Here is a 21931-nt window from a genome sequence, read left to right as displayed (position 1 = left end):
CATCTTCGATTTTATCAAAACTCATGAATTGGACGTTGCAAATCTCATTCCTCACATTGACCTTGCAACTCTAACATCCCACATTTCATTCGTCGGCACATTCAGATTAGCTATTTTGGGGTAAGCCTGCCTTCCACGTCTTGTGTTTCTCTTTGTGTGCTTGTTGTCTGCTTGATTTTAGTGAGCGCTTGTTGTCATTTTGATGCATGTTATCTTGTAGAAGCACCGTTTTAGTTTTCATTCACATCTCACTTACGTCAAATGCATGACATTGTTTTGCATGGACAATCGCCATTGTGGTGACTCGCTTCACACACATGCATGCTTTCCTGTTTTCTAAAGCATGCGCTTGTTGTTTGCATGAATGATCATTCACTCTTGTTTGCACTCATCTCATCATTCTTTCACACTTCTCATGTTTTCAGTCGCCCGTCGGCCAGACTGGGTTGCCTTGGCCCAGACCGTGCCTTGCCTGGCTAGCATTGCGCATTTCTGGAAGCGAAGGCTCTGCCTTCCCTCTAGAAATTGCACAAGTCTAGCCAAGCACTGACCTCCAGGCATGCATTGCGCAATTCTTGGAGGCAATGTCCTGTTGGCCCCAGAAACTGTGCAATGCAGATTGTTGGTTGTTATAGACATTTTTGGGCACTACAACCCCAAGCATGAAATGTCCATAAACCAAGCGCTCCTAATTCCCTAAAAGTGTTTTTCTAACCCCTAAAGGAACAAGGTCAACAGATTACAGCTTCCCCCAGAAGTTCTCCATGAAAAACTGCTCAGAATTGGTCAAAACAGGATCATTTCAGCTGCTCCACTGGCCAAGTGCGTTGCATCTCACCTAAGTGCACTATGTGGGTGTGTTGCATTTCAAAAATCCCTTCTATGGGTGTGATGGGTGAGAAATGACAAATGGCAGTGTCATTCTGCGAGGTGGAGAGGCAATGGAAGCTTCCAGAAACTTCTCCTGTGACACTTGCCTCTCTGAATTCGACCAAGGATGAGTAAGAGATCATCAATCTCCAAGTGGAAGCAAGAAATATCAGAGGGAAGACACTAGTAAAATCATAAGCTGACTCATCTCCATTACAGATATCTATATATGGATCCCTCATCCCAGAGATCCAGAGGCTGGAATTTTGCATATTGTAAGGAATTGTTGTTGGTTTCTTGAGACAAACATCATATTGTTGGGTGATCTAAGCTTTGTATGAGGTGAAGAGGGGCTTCCTTGCTGAGAGGTTGATGTTGGGTCAGAACAACTGGTTGTAACTCCTCTTGGCTCTTTCTTGTTTATCAATAAAAGCTATTCAAGTTTTCCTCCATACTTTTGTGTCATTGATGTTTGCTGCATTTGTATGGTCAATTTACATCTGATCCTAGATTGTTTATGATTATAGATCCATGTCTTTGTATAGTGCTATGCTACTGTGATCTTACAGGTACTTTGTGAAGCTGGGCGTGCAAGGGAACAAGTAGCGAAAGACTATCAAGGAAGAGAGGAATCAAATTGGGAGATTAGCGCAAGACAGAGGTTGGTCTTTTTGTTCCTCTCTATCTATAATTCATAAAGGAAAAATGAAAGTAGCTTTACTCTGTTTGTTTCTAAGGCAGCTGTCACACCTTAGTGGGATAAGCAGTTCTGAGTAGACACTTTTCCCTGTAACAAAATGGCGACTCCGCTGGGGACGAATTAGTTTGTTTGTTTATCTTCCTTGTTGTCTATTTCATAAACTTATAGGTAGCATTCGAACTGCATTTGCCATAGCAAATGCAAAGTAGATAAATGCTACTTCAGTCCATCTACGGGATCTGTTTATGATTTAAACAACTGATTCACAAAATCTCTGATTGCCCTTGTGATAGCTCTTAGATCCTCCTTAGATCTACCCCTGATTGTTGCATTACTGATTACCTTTTGCTCGGCCAAAACCCATGAACTGAACTACAAACTGTGACTCGGAACCCAAGCAAAGTATCGTTTCTGGCCCAGCACAGGTACTGTTCTGAGAATCTGAACTTCAACGCACTTCCCGAGAGGAGAAGGTGCGCTGCATTTCAAATTCCCTGTGTTACAGGTGCGCTGATCAGACTAGGCTTTGTGCAGTGTTGGTTTCTCTGATTCATTCTTTCCAGTTCTAATCCTGAATTTTGTTGCCTGTGATCAGTATATGTTTGTTTGAAACCCCTTTTCCTTGCTGTTATTCCGCCTCCTTTGTACAAAAGAACTGTAAATGTTTTTGTGTGTTTGTTGAGTCATTTTCAGTTCTCCTTTGCAAAAGTAGCATAATCATACTATCGTCCTTTGATTTGAAACTGTTGCAAGTGTCGATTTCAATCATAGGAAAGAGTTTGATTGCTGTTGATGGTCGATTATCCTGTTACTATTGTTTTTGGTCTGAATTTGTAATTTTCTAGTGTCAAAAACAAGTATTCATTTCAAAAGCGTAAGGTGTTGTGATCGTCTCCATTTTTTATTTCGAAAAGAAACTTGTTTATATTTGTCGCTTGAAAAGAAATTCAAATTTGTGCATCAACTTTCTTCTTATCATTCATATACTAAGAAAGTCGAAAACAAATACATGCATGTGCATTTGCATATAGACAGTCTGATTGGTTTGATTTAGGAAAGTGCATTTAGAGTGTGCTCTTTGCTCTTTGTGAAAAGATTCTGTCTTTCTTTCCTTAGTAGCTAGGATTTTCATTGCACAAAGAAGATAAAAAGATTGTTTATCATCTTAGATTGCATTTTAATAATTACATCTACATCTCGCGGTGAACCTAAAAGGAAAACTTCATAAACAAGATCAACTATAAAATAAATTCAATGAATCTAACAACGCTTTGGAACTTAACGCACAACATTTAGAAGTTTAGGCTAGAGACGTATTCCAGCGTCGTAAAGCCTGGTAACTGTTGTTCTCACTGATGGTTGGGTGATTCCTCCACTTTGAGACGATAACTGCCAGTACGGACTTGTGCTCCCACGTACCGTCGAGTATATTTTGGGAGACCCCAATAGGCTTAATCCTTTATCCATAGGAAGCTGTGTCTGCCGCCCTATCAGTCGCAATGCACTGAACACAGCATTCGGGAAGATTGACTGTCGTACCGTAAAAAGTATTCTGCAGTTTTGCGATTGGTTTGGTAATCCCTCTACCTAGATTTCCAGAGTAGTCCCTTTCATTCCTTTTCAGACTCTTTAACAGAAAAGGTCCATCTGAGCACTTGTCACTTCAGGCTCATTAAAAATCGAAGGAGACTAGAGTCATCTTTTGTTTTTTCTCGACTCTTAAAAATTGAAAAAAACAAGTTGTGTCAAAGCGTCTAAAATTTATTTTAAATGGAATATTCATTACCCTTTCCTACGTTGATCTTGGGTTGAGAAAATGGAATCCACCAACCAAGGAATTTCCCTTGGAGGAAATCCTAGTCCCTTCTCCTCTTGGGGAGATGTTGGTGCACCCCATATGGCCACATTGTCGCTTCCAGGACTGACAATCGGCTTGCCTGTATGGCTCTTCTCAACCTCTGTCGTTCAGAACACCGCAATTCCTGAACAATCGAATCAGCAACTAGACGAGTCCAGAGTTGCCCACCAACCTTCTACTTCATCTAATTCTTCCTCTCCTCCTTCCTCTTCACTTGATGGGGCTGGTAAAGCCAAAAGTCAAGTACCTGAGAAGAAGAAGGAAAAGAAGAAGAAAGAGAAGAAGAAGAAGGAGCCAAAAGCGAATGGGGGCAAACGAGCGTCGTCTGGCGAAAATCCACACACTGAACTGACCAGGCCTAAATCGCCATGTGTCATTTGCAAAGGAGACCACTATCATAGAGATTGTCCTTGCATCCCTCGGATCTTAAGGGACTGGTCTCCTCGTTTGCACAACCCGGTGTCGTCAACCTCTGGTGATCATGTTGAAAACACACCGTCGACTAGTGAAAGTGAAGCCCTAGGACAAAAAGGAAAATATAGATTTCCTTGTAAACTGTGCGAAGGCGATCATGCCATCCACCATTGTCCCTTCTTAGACGGGGCTAAAAGAGTTTTGGACGATCGTCCGGTTTCACCGTTACGACTTCCTCCTGGATATAAAAAAATCTTGCCGAGTCCGTCACTAGTTGAAAATACGGCCGGCCCGCTCAGGTGGTTGGCTGAAGCATCTATCATTGAAGACAAACCATCTGAACCCATACCAGATGAAAGTCAAAAGGTCGAGGCGGCAGTGGACCCGGTCTTGCCTTCAAAGGTTCCATCTTCAGATGATACAGTCACCGAAGAGAACAAGGATGACACCGTCCAAATTCTTTTCATAAGCACAGACTCCAATGGGCATGGGGGCAATTTACCCGTTCCTTTACTGCAGGAAGGAAGTTCGTCAGAGTCATACCCGGCCGTCTATTCGGTCCCACCTCCAAGCAACCTAGTTGTCTCCTTTTATTGGAATCAACTAGGCAGACCCCGTTTACCAGCTAGTATACCATTCTGAATCATTGTTCAAATATATAGAATGGCTATGGCTGGTACCATCATAGATGAAGGGGCTTTTGTGAGTATCCTTTCCTCGACTGCTTGGAAAGCGCTTGGTTCACCATCGCTTTTGCCTGAGGTGAGAAATCTAACAGGCTTTGACAAAGGAACTAGTCGACCATTAGGGATCCTTCCCAATGTGCCCATAACATTGAAAGGGAAAATCGTTCAAATGAACGTAATGGTAGTTCAAGGACCCCTGGATTATAATCTACTCCTTGGACGAGACTATATTTATTGCATGGGAGCGATTGTCTCCTCACTCTTTAGAGTAATGTGTTTTCTGCATGAAGGAAGAGTGGTCAAGCTCGTAGACCAGCTTTCATTCCTCGGTTCACGCATAGCAAATAGTCATATACCATCCCTAAATGGTCTTTTCACGCAAGAAATTTCTCAATCTCCAGTCCGCCCGCCTAATGAGCGCGAGTGATTCGGGGGACATGACTGAAACCCAGGGGGCATGCACCCTGGTCTGCTTCGGCAGGAAAACTTCGGGTATAGGGTAGGTTTCCGCGAGAGATATATGACTGGTCTGTACTCCCGTCCGTGATTGGAAGAGGGAGTTATTCTGGAACAAGATTCTCTTGTCAAAGTTACGTGAGTGGAGTAGCCTCCTCCACTCACCTTTGTCTATTTCGGTAGACATCGTCGAAGAAGTGTTTTGTTTGCGCTATGAATAGAACAATCTTTGGGTAACCTGAAAGAGGTATACCTTTCCTGATAAAACAAATGTTTTGTCAGTTTGAACAAAAGGTGGCCTTGAAACTTTATTTTATACCTGGGGGCATGCAAACCTTTTGGCATGTAAGCAAAGAGCGATCATTTATCTGTTTTTTGGATTGGTCGTTTCTTAACTCGCATAAAGAAAGGATGTCGGGCAAAACTCTAAAAATTGTCATTTTTAAATGGGACATTCTTATTATACAACTGGATTAATCGAGCAGTTTTAGCGTATAGTTCAAGCGCGTTAAAAAATAAACATAAGCCATGAGAAAATGTTTCCCCCCGCGTTTAAGCTCATTAAAAAATGAAAAATTCCCCGGTAAATAACCATCGTGAATGTAGTACTTCAGTCGTTAAAGCCTTGGTCGTGTTTGCACCGTCATTCACCTCCATTTGATTGTTTACCCATTTTGAGGAACAGCTGCGAAGAGCGATCTCACTAGCCATCCTTATAACACTGCCGTGATTGGAAAATTCAAAACCTTACCTGCAATCAGTTGCTACCCATTTTATCACTCATTCCTCAAAAGACGAGTCTCCTTTAAGCTCTTTTCAACTGACTCGTAAAATATGAAAAGATTGCCGAGCCATTGGCCTCTCCAGCTCGTTAAAGGGACCGGAAGTGCTATCCCTCCTCTAAATTTTAATCTTTTTGGACCTGAGGGATTATTACACAAAAAGATCGAGCGCTTGTTTTGTTCGGCTCATTAAAAGTATCGAAAATTCATCCCTTCTGTATTGTTTTATACTTTTTCAGACTTAAGGGATTAGATGACGAAAAAGGAATTTTGGAGTTTCCTTTACGTTCCTTTTCAGACTCTCTAAAATTGAAAAGGACCGAGTTATCTTTGTCGTTAAACTCGTTAAAATTTCAATAGCGACAAACTTGTCTATAGACGAGAACGAGTTTCACTATCGCTAGGCTCGTTAAAACATAGCAATGGGTTTGCCCGAAGGGAAAATTATAAAACAAGCATATGTTATCCTCCTCAAGCTTGATAAAAATAAAGAGGTACTGGTCAGCAATGACTGGGGAAAATTGGGAAGAAAACTTGAAGAAACTTTGTTGGTAGCAAGTCACTCTTGAACATGACACTTTCACTCTGCATCCAAGTCGGGTTGGGTTGTTTCATTCACCGGTCACATCACCATGGTCCCATCATACCATCCACATTTGGGGTTAATGCTACCAATCCATCACGTCAGTGTCGCCGATATGTTCAAGAGAAGTCATTCAGAGAACTCACCTGTGTCTCACCCACTACAATACATTTATACTCCATTCTTTCATGACCGCCACCCTGAACCTTATATCACTAGATCGTTTTCACCTCCATTAAAATCATTTGCTTCGTTCCGTGTCATTGATGTTGGATTCATTAAGGCCCTCCTATGACGGGTCACTTCTTGTCGACATCAGCTCATTATCCAAGAAGTTGATCTAGGAACACCCCATTCAGTACTTTGAAGCTTGCATGCCTCAATGGCAAGTTTCTCACTTCCGGCGACAGGTTTACATCAATGACCTTCGACCGAAAGATTTTGCGTGGTGTTCGACGTCAAGTCCTTTATTCACCACGTGAATTGTACTGCAGTACCTTGAGGGTCATTATCATTATCGGTGATTCCTCTCGCGCTTGTTAACAGCTTATATCATTGGCTGGTAATCAAGCGATGTCTTTCCATGTTCGACTTCAGAACATTTCTCACATGGATAGACTTGTACTTCGAGTGAAGATCGAATGAGATTGAAGACCCCGGATCTAGTTTCATCCATCCGGGCTGCGATATACATTCAGGAAAATAAAAACATCAAATGTACATCATTGCTGCACAGATAGTCATCCAATCAAAGAGATGATGGATCTATCAGAATCATCAGTCTACACTCAGACGATTGTCTGTCCTATGTACATGAAAATGAATTTATAAAGCTAAGCATGGGAATGCCCGCCTCAGCTAGATCATGAAAATATTATGAAGATAATGTATTGTATTGTATCTTATTACAGGTCTCCTCCCAGCTTGAAAGAACTTCGGATCCTCATAATAAAGCATTTCACCCGACATCAAAAGATTAACGACCTCATGCTTTAGGGGCCAACTGTTATAGAAATTTTTGGGCACTACAACCCCAAGCATGAAATGTCCATAAACCAAGGGATCCTAAGTCCCTAAAAGTGTTTTTCTAACCCCTAAAGGAACAAGGTCAACAGATTACAGCTTCTCCCAGAAGTTCTCCATGAAAAACTGCTCATAATTGGTCAAAACAGGATCATTTCAGCTGCTCCACTAGCCAAGTGCGTTGCATCTCACCTAAGTGCACTGTGTGGGTGCGTTACATTTCAAAAATCCCTTCTATGGGGTGCGATGGGCGAGAAATGACAAATGGCAGTGTCATTCCGCGAGGTGGAGAGGCAATGGAAGCTTCCAGAAACTTCTCCTGTGACACTTGCCTCTCTGAATTCGACCAAGGATGAGTAAGAGATCATCAATCTCCAAGTGGAAGCAAGAACTATCAGAGGGAAGACACTAATCAAATCATAAGCTGACTCATCTCCATTACAGATATCTATATATGGATCCCTCATCCCAGAGATCCAGAGGCTGGAATTTTGCATATTGTAAGGAATTGTTGTTGGTTTCTTGAGACAAACATTAGATTGTTGGGTGATCTAAGCTTTGTATGAGGTGAAGAGGGGCTTCCTTGCTGAGAGGTTGATGCTGGGTCAGAACAACTGGTTGTAACTCCTCTTTGCTCTTTCTTGTTTATCAATAAAAGCTATTCAAGTTTTCCTCCATACTTTTGTGTCATTGATGTTTGCTGCATTTGTATGGTCAATTTACATCTGATCCTAGATTTTTTATGATTATAGATCCATGTCTTTTTATAGTGCTATGCTACTGTGATCTTACAGGTACTTTGTGAAGCTGGGCATGCAAGGGAACAAGTAGCGAAAGACTATCAAGGAAGAGAGGAATCAAATCAGGAGATTAGCGCAAGACAGAGGTTGGTCTTTTTGTTCCTCTCTATCTATAATTCATAAAGGAAAAATGAAAGTAGCTTTACTCTGTTTGTTTCTAAGGCAGCTGTCACACCTTAGTGGGATAAGTAGTTCTGAGTAGACACTTTTCCCTGTAACATTGGTTGCATGTCACTACTGACTAAAATTGTGCATTGCGCAGTTTTTGTCCTTAGCAGGCCAGGTTGGACTGTGCATTATGCAGTTCCAGCGGTCAGTCAACCTACTAATAGATCTAATTGTGCCTTGTGTATTTTTGGCAGTCAGTCTCCCGACCTCCCGCAAAACTTGTGCAACCTTCATGATCAGTCACACAGGTATGTTGCAAGTCAATTCTCAAGTTCATTTTGGTTTTCAACTAACAGATTTATTGCCATGATTTTTGCCATGTCTCCAAGTGTCGCAAGTGTTCATATGCCTCTCAACAGCACAGGTACAATGGTTTCCAAGAGATTAGAGTTGAAGACATCGTTCAGAGCACACTTGGGGATGAAGTCGATCAAGTGTCTATGAACTTGCCTACCCATGAAGACATCGATTTATTCGTAGACAAGGACATCAAGATATGACAATAGCAACATCACAGCAAGCAGCACCATCAACAACAGTTAAAGGCAGCATACCAGATGAAACAAATGCAAGAGGAAGTTTGTTGACAACACATAGGTGGAACAAAGTTGCAAGCTCAAGCATATCCACTTGTGATGAAAGCAACTTTGGAGACTCAGGCTATGAGGTGACGCCACGACATGAAGATCACATGAAGGCAGAGAATGAAACAAAGAAGGAGTTTCATGTGCTGAAGCAGCAACTCAAGGAAGAACATGAGATGCATAGACGAGATAATTTGTTACAGCAGGAACATGTACAGTAGTGGACGAAACATGCACTCACGAATGAAACTGCATTGGTACAAGTTATAGATCCATCCCAGTGGCTAGCACGGAGCAGACAAGGTGAGCAGTGTTGTTGATCGCATGCAAGGGAATGCAACAACATGCATGTCATTGTGCGCACGCATACAATCCCACCCATTTGACACCCTCACCGAGGCGAAGACAAGAAGCAAGTCTGACTCGAGCTGAACATGTACCTCAACAAGTTCATGCACATGACCACCAGCACATGCTTGGAGAGCAGTGTAGACACTATGAATCAACATGTTGTCATTCTGGTCGCACAAGGATGATTGTGTACATGCTATTAGATGAGTTGGACAAAGGAGCCATATCAGTGCACTCAGATGCAATGAAGGCAAGAGTTCGCTTCAACAATGTCACCATTGAGCGCACGAACACCATCACAAACAACCAAGATTAGCATCATCTCATCACCTTCAACCATCACAGGCATGTCAAAGAGTTGGTCTCACCACAATGGTCCGAGTGTCAGTAATGTCCTACATGGCTTGCTCAAGCCATTTTGTCTCACATGGGCACATGTGCATTGTAATGTAACATATTGTCAAGTGGAAGTTCAAGAGTAGTTGAATATTCATGAGGGTAGATGAATGGTCTCAAAAGGGAATGTCAAGGGTCACCCCACCCTTTGCTATAAATAGTAACTCATAACTCATTGTATAGGCTTTTGGTCAGCCAAGCTCAAATAGGACTCTCTTAGAGAAAGCTTTGACAGTATTGTAACGCGCCTTGGCTTCTCCACTATGCAGAGCTAATATATCTCTTTGGAGGAGCAGGCGGTTGTGGACGTAACATTCCACTATTGGGACTAGTGGTTCGACATGGATGTATTGTATGACTGGAACTTACACTTCTTAATACAACAGAGCCAACCCGTTTTCATGCATATGTTGTTATTGTATTTGGACTATTCTCGTTGCTGTAGAAATGTATGTTGTTTAACTTATGCATTTCTGTATGAACTATTTTGTATGAAATTGCATGAATCTTGTTGTAGATGTTTTGTTGGTTTAAACATCACTTTGGATTGCTCATTATCTTTCTTTCGATCTAGTGATGCATCTTTTCTCGTGTGTTCCATTCCAAGTCAGGTACTATTAGAGGTTTCCAAGGGGCGCACTCACCTCACTCCCCGTGTGTTAGAACCTCTCATGCACCTTCCTTGGCTCGCCGCGGCTATCACACCCTTGCTACCAACAAGGACATCTTACTTGCCTCTGTGAAAAATCACGCTCAAGGCATTAGCATACGACCCACTGCTGGGAATCCTACACCAAACGGTTTGAGGTCTAATTGGGACTTCTTACCGAGGAGATCCCCTGACATGTTGGTGGGTCCAACACCATCAAAAAAAGGGAAGGAAAAGAAAAATGCATCTTTCAAAAAGGAAGGAGAGAAACTAACATGCAAACATTGTTCCAAAGAGGGTCACGATGAAGCTCATTGTTCAAAGCTTCCTCCATAAATGAAACTAAAGAAATTCAACAACAAGGGAAAATAAAAGACAACTGCAACCACTCAACAGGATTTGGGATCCGATTCAGGTGATGAAACTAAAATTACATTCATGGGTATGAAGGAAAAGAATCCATTACTAGATATAGTACTTAAAATTCACACATTGAAACTCCAAATGAAAAGAAGAGCATAGAACTTTTGCACATAAGGGTGATCTCAAAACATAGCAAAATTGATACACTTTTCGACAGTCGCTCTCAAGCCAATCTTATCTCTAAAAACATTGTCAAAATTTTAAACTTGGAAACAATTCCACATCATAAACCATATCAACTTGGATGGGCGTGTGACAATGCACAATTGCAGGTTACTAGAAAGTGTAAACTGAAATTCGCCATTACTGCAAATTTCATAGATGAAGTGGAGCTTGATGTTGTGCCATTAGACATATGTGGTATAATTTTGGGCATCCTGTACCTCTATGAAATAAAAGCTATCTTCCATAGACATGAAAACAAATACAATTTGTTCAAATATGGAGTAGAATATATTGTGAGAGATCATAGAAAGAAACTAAATCTTTCACTTGTTAATGCGGGGCAGATGAAAATACTAGTGAATTCAAGAAAGAATCTTGTGCTTCTAATTATCATACCTAAGAATGATGTTGATAATGAAGCTTTTAAAGGTTGTGATTCAAAATTGAAATCTGAATTGGTTAATGTAGTTAACCAATATGATGAGATGTTTCAGGAACTAAAAATATTGCCTCCCAAGAGAGGAATCCAACATGAGATACAATTGTAGCAAGATTTTCCTCTTCCTAACATTGGCATGTGCAGGATGTCAGTGATGGAAAGTGCAGAAACTAAAAATAAAATTCAAGAGTTGTTGGATAAAGGGAACGTCAGGACATATTTTTCGCCATGCAGTTCACCTATTGTTTTGGTGCCAAAGAAGGATGGAACATGGCGCATGTGTGTGGACTTCCGTGCATTGAACAAGATTATGGTAAAGAACCATTACCCATGTCCTAGAATAGATGACTTACTTGAATAATTGAAAGATGCAAAATATCTTACTAAGTTGGACTTAAGGAGTGGTTGCCATCAAATTAGAATTGTTGAAGGAGACATTTGGAAGACAACATTCAAAACAAAACAAGGTTTGTTTGAATGGCTAGTTATGCCTTTTGGTTTATGTAATGCTCCTACTACATTCATGTGTGTGATGAATGATGTGTTGAGGCCATTTCTTGAAGAGTTTTTTATAGTCTACTTAGATGACATCTTAATTTTTATTAAATCTCATGATGAGCATGTCATGCATGTGAGAAAAGTACTTGATGTCTTAAAGAAAGAACAATTGTATTTAAAGATGTCAAAGAGTGAGTTTGGAAAAACTTCTTTAGTTTACTTGGGTCATATCGTTGGAGGAGGTGAGTTGAAAATAAATCCCTCCAAGGTTGATGTCATTTTAAATTGGCCAAGGCCCAAGACAATTACCGAGGTTAAAAAAAATGGGAGTAGCCTAATATTGGAGGAAGTTCATTGCTAGCTTTTCTTCTATAGCAGCTCCTTTGCATGCATTGAAAAGTGTGAAAAAAAAATTTCAGTGGGGAGGCAAACAATAAAAGGACTTTGATGCATTGAAGGAAAATATCAGTTCAGCTCCAGTACTTGCACTTCTAGACTTGAGACAGTCATTTGAGATTCAAATTGATGCTAGTGACTATGCCATGGGTGCAGTCCTCATGCAACATGGTAATCCTATCTATTTTCATTCAGAAACTTTCAGTGGTGCAGTGACTAACTATCCTACATATGACAAGGAATTGTATGCATTGGTGAAAAGTATGAAAAAGTGGAAACATTGCTTGATGGGCAAGGAAACAATTATTCACATTGATCATGATCCATTGCAATACTTACAATATCAATCAAAGTTGCAACAATCAAGGCACTTCCGATCAATGGTTCTTCTTCAACAATTCGACTTGGTAATCAGTTATAAGAAAGGTATCTATAATAAAGTTGATGATATGATCTCTAGGCCTATCGTTAGTGCAGCTACTTTACTCAAGCATAACTCTGTTTTGCATGCACTTTATATTAAGAAATATGCATTAGACAATTACTTTCAAGATGTTTATGCGAGCTTGAGTCAAAGTAACCAAGTAGAGGAATTGGATTATCATTTGCATGATAAATTTTTGTACCATCTTGGCAAGCTTTGTATTCCACAGGGAGAAAGAGTCAACTTCATAACAAAGCCACATACTTCTCTTATTGTTGGTCATTTCAGTGTAAGTAAGATGGTGGCACATCTATAGAGGTATTGTTATTGGCCTCATATGCTTGAAAGTGTGTCACGTTTTATTAAAGGATGTTCATTATGTGCAATCAGTAAGCCTAGCAATAGGAAGTTAGGATTGTACACACCACTTCTGGTCCCTTCATTACCGTGGGAGAGTGTTTCTATGGATTGTTCTAGGAGGTATTCCATTGTCAAAAATAGGTCATGATTATTTGTATGTAGTTGTGGATAGGTTCAAAAAATTGTGTACTTTTATGCCATGTAAAAAGCAAGTTACAACTGAAAATACTGCTCAGTTGTTCTTTCATCATGTATGGGTGCATTTTGGGTTGCCCACATCCATTGTTAGTGATCAAGATTCTTGCTTTTTTGGGAATTTTTTGTCAAGCTTGTGGGGATTCATGGACACTGTTAGTGTCAGTCTTTCTAGCCTTCCTCCAGTGATCAAATATTCTCTTACAAAGTGGTCTCAGAGTGTCAAGGTCAAATTTTGTCATTTCAAAGAGTCTTCAAGCAAAATTTGGTCACTAGGCATTAGGTCTAGGGTTTGCTTTCACTCCTTCTAAAGTTGTCCAAATGTAGGTCCATGTCATCATTCTGCTGAGTCTATCATCATTCATAGGGTTTTCATTATCATATCAGTGTCTAATGAGTCATTTTACACCTTGTTCATGCTTCAGTTGCGCCTAGGCAAGGTTCATTTCCCTCTCCTAGGGTTTTGAAGGAAATTTCTCTTGGATGGTCAAATCATTAGCAAAACTTGTATCCAGATGTTCATACACCTTCCCCTGTCTTTCATTTACCTTATCAAACACTTCCCATCACTGAGATCCCCCAAATTCCTCATTTTTGCACAAACCCTAGTTTCTTGCCACAACTTGGCAATTTTCTAGGCTAGGCCTGTGTTTTGCCCTTTTGGACCCCTTCCCCTCGCTCGATCTCTGATATTTCACTTTCCCCTACTTCCTAACATCCCTCCCTACTTCCAAAAATTTCCCCAAGAATTTAGAAGCCCCTTATCCCCTTCATTTCGCTTCATTTCGACAAAATCCCTTGTTCCACACATCGGGATAAGTTTCACTCAAAAGATGTTTCAGAGCAATAAAAGATAAATTTTAGAAAACTGAGAGAGGTTTTTTTCGACCACATGCCAACAAAGAAAAACCTCCCTCACTTTTTACATAGGTGTCATGGTTTTAGAGAAATGTCAAAAATACAATCGCCTCGGGAGAATCGAATACACCTCTGAAGTGACCTTGGTAAAATCAAGTTTTCTCCTAGCGTGGTTGGCCAAATGACTTTCTTGATGAGTCAAATGATAACTATACACAACTATATTTCCAATGAGCTATTATGAGCTCAATTTGGAGTTGAGGAAGGCATTCAAAAGTTGACTGCAACAACACTCTGCCTTGAGGCAGCCTCATTTGGCACATTTTGACCAGTCTTGGGAGATTTGATTTTTGACAGAGAAAATGAAATCAAAATTTAAAAATTCTAGTTTTTTTGGAAAGTAGACTCAAATACCTTTCCAACGAGCTATCCTACACTTGATTTCAACACCGGAAAGGCCTCCAAAAGCCTCCTGCAAAATGCACTATGTAGCTGGGTGCGCGCTACGCATCAGGGTGGGCGCGCTACGCGTCAGGGGCGCGCTACGCATCAGGCTGCCTTTCTCAGAGCAAAATTGCACGTGCGCTACGCGTCAGAGGGGTGCTACGCGTTGGGTTTTTCGCCCAACAAACTGTCAGCAAGCTACCAAATCCACTTTTCTCTCAAGCAAATTGCAGGTAGGCCTCTCCTCCATGGCTAGATTTGGTTTTGCAAGATGAATGACAAATTAATATGTTTAAATGCCATGAAAATGAGAAGTCAAAACCCTACATTGCTATGGAAGATTTAAAGTCTTAATGGTGCTAGGGTTTCAAATTTTTTTTGCTGTCCAAGGTTGCCCATTTGTGATCCCTCTTTTCCCTTATTTCCATCAACATTCTCCTTCAAATTTTCCCATAAAATTTCATAATTTTCCTCTCTAAAATCCCTAAAACCTACTAAATTTCCAAACCCTACTTCACCTTAAAATCCCACAATATTATGATTTCCCATGTTGCCTTCCCTAAATTCCTTATTTTTGTTTATTGTCCCTAATTCCCTCATGTTCCCCTTTCCCTAACAATCCCCTTGTATTTATGTCCCCTTGGTGACAGAATTTGACAAAGTCAAACAGCAGTTAATTGGGTGCAAACTCAGCATTACATTTCAGCCATCTTGCCTTTAAAACCATGTCAGAAACCGAATCAGATTATCAGCAGAGTTATGACAATGATTCAACACCTGAGGTAGAAGTGCCAAGGAGACATCACAAGGGTGGTAAGGGTGGTCGGCATGTCAGGGAGGAGCCCACTTCTCTTGCTCATTTGCAAGCTTGTCCACTTGCAATGACATGTTTTCAGTATCAATCATGCTTTGGATATTGTGAGAGGATCTCACAAATTCGATACCACAGAGAACTAGTCCGCTTGTTTGTCCTACATTTGCACAATGGTCATGTGAACCTTGCAGGAGTGGATTTCACCCTATCACCTGAAATTGTTGCTCAAGCCACCGGGATACCAAATGTTGGGGAAGAGTGGAACAAGCGCTAGCAGCTAGACAGATTTCATTATCAACCATATATCAAACCCAAGTGCATGAGACACCTAACTGTTGTTTTTCCTTTCAGATTCCTAAGGGATGAGTATGCACCCTTGATGAGGCTCATTATGCGCTATTTCACTTGTGAGGGCAAATTTTCACGTTTATATTCGTACCATATCTGTTTGTTGATGCATTTCACCTGGGTACGAATGATGAACATCCCATTTTTCATGTGCCGAAATATAGAGAAGATGGTGCCTGTAGTGCAAAGGAAGAACCCCGCACAGCAACACAAGAGTATATATCATTATGCACTGATCGAGATCATAGTGATGCATCAGTTGGCATGGCAGGGTATTGCTTGGGAAGACTTCATTTCTCGCGACTTCTTCATGGTGCCACAGCCACCTCCTGAGATTGTCCATGATGAGGGGGGGCCTTCACAGCAGTTTCACATTCCAGAGCCCGAGCATGTCAACACTCCAGCATGTGTTACATATCAGAGAGGCCACAGGGCCTTATTTGCATCTACACGGCGAGTATTATCTCCACACCAGGTGGAAGGGGTCTCGCCTTCTTCATCAGCACAGCGAGTGTTATCTCCACATCAGGTGGAAGGGGCCTCACTTTCGACAGCAACACAGGTACAGGAGAGAGGCAAGCAGCCCATGATTGATGAGGGGCCATCAGGTGATCCGAACATAGATATTATTGACCTTGACATCAGTTCTCCTAGCTCGAAGCCAAAGGAGATCATTCAGCAACTAAAGGCTGAAAATCACCTGTTGCAGCAAAAGTTGGAAATGGAAAATTGGACAATCAAATACTTATAGCAGCGCAACAAACAGTTAGAGGATGAACACACTCTTGATGAGTTGCGAAGGATCCGAGAAGACCGGAACTTGGCTCGCAAGAGACCCGGTGATTTGACACCTATTGAGCAAGGGTCTATGCTCATTTAGGTGAACACTCATTTAGAAAAGTTGATAGCCAAGGCAAACAGGGACAAAGATATGCTCCGCCACATGAAGAATCATTATTGGGCCCGCATGCATGTGTGCAAAGCAAAAATGAAGGTACTCAAAAGACGATTGGCCAAGGCACTAAAACGGAGGAAAAGGCCCGATCCACTTCAGATTTTGGCTGAAGCCACCTTGAAGGAGCATGGTGCTCAATGATACACCCCCAGCTCAAAATTCAGAAAATTTGGAGCAATTTTGGTCAATTTTGAATTTTTTTTTGCTAAAAACAGGTTTTTGCCCTCAACGCGTAGCGCGCCGCGCGCTACCCTGAAGATGGGGAGGTCCATTTCACAAAAACTTTGCATTTTTGGATTTTTCATGACAAATTACACTTGCTCAGCCACTGCCAAGACATTTCATGGAGATTTGGGCCCCCAAAAGGTCAAAAAACAAGCAAAAAATGACCTTCTGCCACTTTTTGGACACACAGGAAGCAGTCTTGGAAGATTGCATTTTTGGAGCATCAAATGGCCACCAAATTGAGAAATTCTACTTGGGCTGGAGAGTAGACATCTAGACCTTTCCAACAAGCCCACTTGTGCCTCATTTGGATGCCAGGAAGTGCCCCAAAAGTGGGCTCAAAGGCGCGCTACGCGTTGAGAAATGGCGCGCTATGCATCAGGACATTTTCTCTATTTTTCATCTTCAGCTCAGGAAAACGCAGCATTTGACCAGTTTTGACTTTTGGTGGGATTTTTCACCCTCCTTGATGTAATTAATGTAATTTTTGTGTTGACATGACACTTATTTACCTATTCTAGAAGATTCATTCATAAAATGGCAAAAATTTAATGAATGAATTGGTTTCCTAGCTTATAGAGGCAAGTTGTTTTGATTGCCTAGATTGTAGTGCTAAGTTTAGAATTGGTTGAAACAACTCCTCGGATGATGAGCTCGACCCCTAGAGGAAAGGAAATGTGTTAGCTTGCCTATATTATGTACTTTCTTAGTCATTTTCATGGTTGGACTCTTGAGGGATAAGCTTAGACTGTATTACTCTTTGTATCTCTGCAATTTTGGCAAAGGAAAGACCAGGGTTTTGCAGCACTATTTGGGATTCCTGTGGTGATTTGTGTTGATGGTGTGTTTATCTCATGTACTTGTAAGTTTGTTATGTTTATCGTTTTCCTACTCTTCTCCTCTGCAAATTAAGTAAATGAAGTGTTAAGGTAGAATTCATGGTTTCTATGCTCTGCCTTTAAGTTTGCTTAATATTTATGTTTTCATCTGTTTAAGGAGAACTCCTGATGGTTTCTTGCTCTCCTTAGCTCCTCACCAGTCATACCTATCCATTCACTTCCTTCAAAGGCATCAAGAAAATCTCCTACATTGCCCCAAAAAGACCTTTGCAAAAACTGTGTCTCATCGCCGCACCCAAAATTGTCATGCTCAGTTTTCCAACAAAACCCTAAAAATTTGAAATCAAACTTTCCCTATCAGTTTACTAGCCTAAAATTAGTGTTCTTTATTGGTCATCTCAGCCCTTTGAAGACCTTTTTCCGAGATAGACCCAGAGAGAGCCCTCTCCTGTCCTCGTAGGGCTAGCTACGAGGCTAAGTGGTTTGATGTTGCCTTGGATTTTGCCTTCCTCAGCCTGAGGCCAAATTCGAGCGCTAACATATTAGCGACCATACTGGGGAGAACATTCGACTTGTTGATTGTCTTGTCCCAGTACGTGAAATCAAATTGTAGATCTGATGCTGATGGTGGACAACAGTCAGACACATATGCAGGCTAAACCAGTCACCTGGCGACTCCAATTCGATTCAGACATTCCAACGCTTGCTGATCCATTCATGCAATGGTAGAGTATGTGGCAAACCCTGCCCTGTGTGAAGCTGTAGAAGAAATAAGAACTGAGTTAGTAGATACTGAAATTGATGAAGATTTTTTCAGTGCCTTGCTTCATTGGTTGAAATCTACAAAGTTCCCTTGTTTCAAAACTAGATTTTGCGAGTTAGTTGTTGAAAGAATCGAGAAGGAGATTCAATATTTAGATGAGCAGATCCAGTCATATGATTTCCAAGACCCTAAAAAGTTCTTGGAAATCCTTCCTCCTTCGCAACAAGAAATCATAGAATTGCCTACAGATGTTTACATTGACAGTGTGCAGCTAGAAGTATGTATTGCAGAGTTGGGGCAACCAACAGAGTCTGGCTTTCGCGATCCTATGGCAACTTACATGGACACGTTTTTCAGTTCGATTGATAGATCAGGCTGTCCTGTACGTGACCAGGCTCATTACGTGCATGAAGGGCTGCCAACAATTACATCTGTGTCCTTGTGGAAACATTTTCAGGCGTCATCATTTTCAGGTTTACTTGAATGGTTAGTCTGGCATTTCAGTATTACCTGATCTATTGTTTTTACAGCAAAGTAGGGTAGATTTTGTAAATAAATAAGCAGCCAAAGGGCAGCATTTTGTTCCAGTTTCATTACAGTTTAGTTTGAAGTTTGCCGAATTAGTCCTTCAATCAATTAAGTCAGTTTCCAGTTAATAAGTTGAGTCTTCAGTTGTGTTGATTTGTTGAAATAATGGACTCCATTGCCCAATGGATGGAGGCACTGTCTGCTCTCCCAAAATTCTGCGGTTCTTGGCACCTCCAAAAAGCGGCAGCTGCAATCCCAAGTGGAGCCGATGTTAGACTCCGTCTTGTATGTCAAATGTGAGATTGATTCTTCTTCAAAACCCTGTTTTGAAAAAGAAATCATTAAATGTGTTTTTTAGAATATGTATCAAATTCTCCAGCTCTTCAAATGGCAGTAGCTTCAGTAGCTCCAATCCCTGCAGAAACAGCCAAAGAAATCATCAGATGTGTCAAAATGCTTCAAAGTTTCCAATTCTTCAAATGACAGCCCTGTTTCAGCTTCAAAGGCAACTCTGTCACCGCATTATCTTCACCAGTTTCAGCAAACAGATAGCTCAATTTTCCATGGAGCTCAACTGTGGATCAACACCCGCTGACAGTTTTAAATTAGTATTAAAATTACTGTCGCAGGTATTCAATTGCACACAGGGAATGGGGTAAACGGTTTATGAATCTCTATCCTCAGTACACTACTTGGGATAATCCTAAGGATCCTGAACGACAACTAGTTATTGGTTACGTATCACCAGATTACTTCACACATTCAGTCTCATATTTCATAGAAGCACCTCTTGCATGCCATGATTATAGCAATTACAAGGTGGTCGTTTATTCTGCAGTTGTTAAGATGCAAAGACACATAGGTTTAGAGAAAGAGTTCTGAAGAAAGGTGGGCTTTGGCAAGATATATATGGAATTGATGAGAAGAAGGCCTGCTCCAGTACAGGCTACATGGATTGGTTATCCAAATACAACTGGTTTGCCGACCATTGATTATCGATTTACAGATTCATTGGCAGATCCTTTGGAAACAAGACAGAAGCATGTGGAAGAGCTTGTAAGATTGCCAGGATGTTTCCTCTGCTACACACCATCTCCAGAAGCAGGGCCTGTTGTAGAAACACCTGCTCTTTCTAATGGATTCATCACCTTTGGAAGCTTCAATAATCTCGCCAAGATAACACCGCGAGTTTTGCGTGTATGGGCAAAGATTTTGTGTGCAATTCCTACATCACGACTTGTTGTTAAGTGTAAGCCCTTTTGCTGTGATAGTGTGAGGCAGAGATTTCTTTCAACCTTGGAGAATCTCGGATTAGAGTCTTTGCGTGTTGATCTTTTACCTCTGATTTTGCTTAACCATGATCACATGCAAGCATACTCCCTAATGGATATCATCTTGGATACATTTCCATATGCAGGAACGACCACCACATGTGAATCGTTGTATATGGGCGTTCCATGTGTTCCCATGGCAGGGTCTGTTCATGCTCACAATGTGGGTGTAAGCCTTCTGTACCAAGTTGGTTTGACAAATTTAATTGCTCAAACTAAAGATGAGTATGTCAGCAAGGCACTGGAGTTAGCTTCTAACATTCATTTGCTCTCATCTCTGAGGATGTGTCTTCGGGAACGGATGCTGAAGTCCAAGATTTCTGATGGACATAACTTTGTTCATGGTTTGGAATCAACATACCGAAAGCTATGGCACCGGTATTGTGAAGGGGATGTTCCTTCCCTGAGGCGATGCAACATGGAAAACCTACAAGAGGGGTCCATAACTATGTCAGGGGTCGGTGTTGAAGACATGCCTAATGATGCAAATGGTAAAGAAATTTTCATTACGCGCACCTCTCTTTTAAAATGGCGTGAATCCCACTTCACTACCTATGCCCATTTTTTCCAACCCTAAAACAAAGTTAAATCGAGAGTCCCAGTCAGTGAAGCAATGAGGAAACTGATGTAATTAGTGATGTTTGAATATATTCAGGTTGTGTCCTACAGGCCCTAGTTGCATTTAATTGAACAAACATGGAAATCACCAATTAAAACCAGGTCAGAGGAAATTTATTTCAGTCAATTTTGGTGGAGGTTCTGCTGGTTCCAAAGGTGCACATTCCGAATGACTGTTGTTGTTCTTTGAGAAACTGGAAAATCTTCAATATGATTCCGCCCTATTGAATAGGCTCACTGGGCATGAAGAAACAATTTTTCGCATTGCATGGTCCTATGATGGATTGAAAATAATTTCTTCCTCTGATGATCACAGTGCCCGTATATGGACTTGCAACGTCAACGTGCATGATATCCATGATCCATGGACTGTTCCCAGTGTTGATATTATTGCTGGACCAATTCTGTTTGGTCATAATTCTCGGATTTGGGATTGCTACATCTCTGATAAGGTAATTATCACAGCCAGTGAGGATTGCACATGTCGCATATGGGATTCAAATGGGAAACATGTTGCAACCATCAAAGGGCACATTGGGAGAGGTGCTTGGCACTGTGGATATGTCTCAGGAGTTTCTATTCTTATCACAGCTGGATCAGACTCTTCAATAAAAATGCGGCATCTGAATACACAAGCTTTGAGACATTTGCTTCATGGAATAGTAAAGGACAATGATGCAGATGAAAAAATGGAGGTCTTCAAGATATGTTTGCAAAAGAAATCATTTCTGAAAAGTCGTGAGTTCATAGACAGCAAGAGTGAAAAAGAACATTCTTAAAAGTTTCCCGTGGCCTGAAGTGATCAATGGCAAATGGAATACAGATATGAAACAAAAGCATGTCTGTTGGGATCTCTGTAAATGGATCTGACATCGATGTATCCAAATGGTATAGTGAAGGTGCCAAAAAACATTGCAAGTTTGACTGGTAGGAATATCAGCAAGACAATCAAGCTTCCATAAACCACAACAAATAGCTAAGGATTCTT

At 41.1% G+C, this 21931-nt stretch overlaps 1 pseudogene; it reads left to right on the top strand.

The window, feature by feature from the left end:
• The window catches only part of LOC149146528 (putative UDP-N-acetylglucosamine--peptide N-acetylglucosaminyltransferase SPINDLY pseudogene), a 73319-nt pseudogene extending 52402 nt beyond the window's left edge, over positions 1-20917 (top strand).
• Positions 20918-21931: the final 1014 nt, after the last annotated feature.

The sequence above is a fragment of the Pinus tabuliformis genome, chromosome X (assembly GCF_031772625.1).
Source record: "Pinus tabuliformis cultivar Carrire ecotype Pingquan chromosome X, CPIR1, whole genome shotgun sequence".
Lineage (NCBI taxonomy): Eukaryota > Viridiplantae > Streptophyta > Pinopsida > Pinales > Pinaceae > Pinus > Pinus tabuliformis.
The sequence above is the reverse complement of the archived record's forward strand: the minus strand, read 5'-3'. Positions and strand labels throughout refer to the sequence as shown.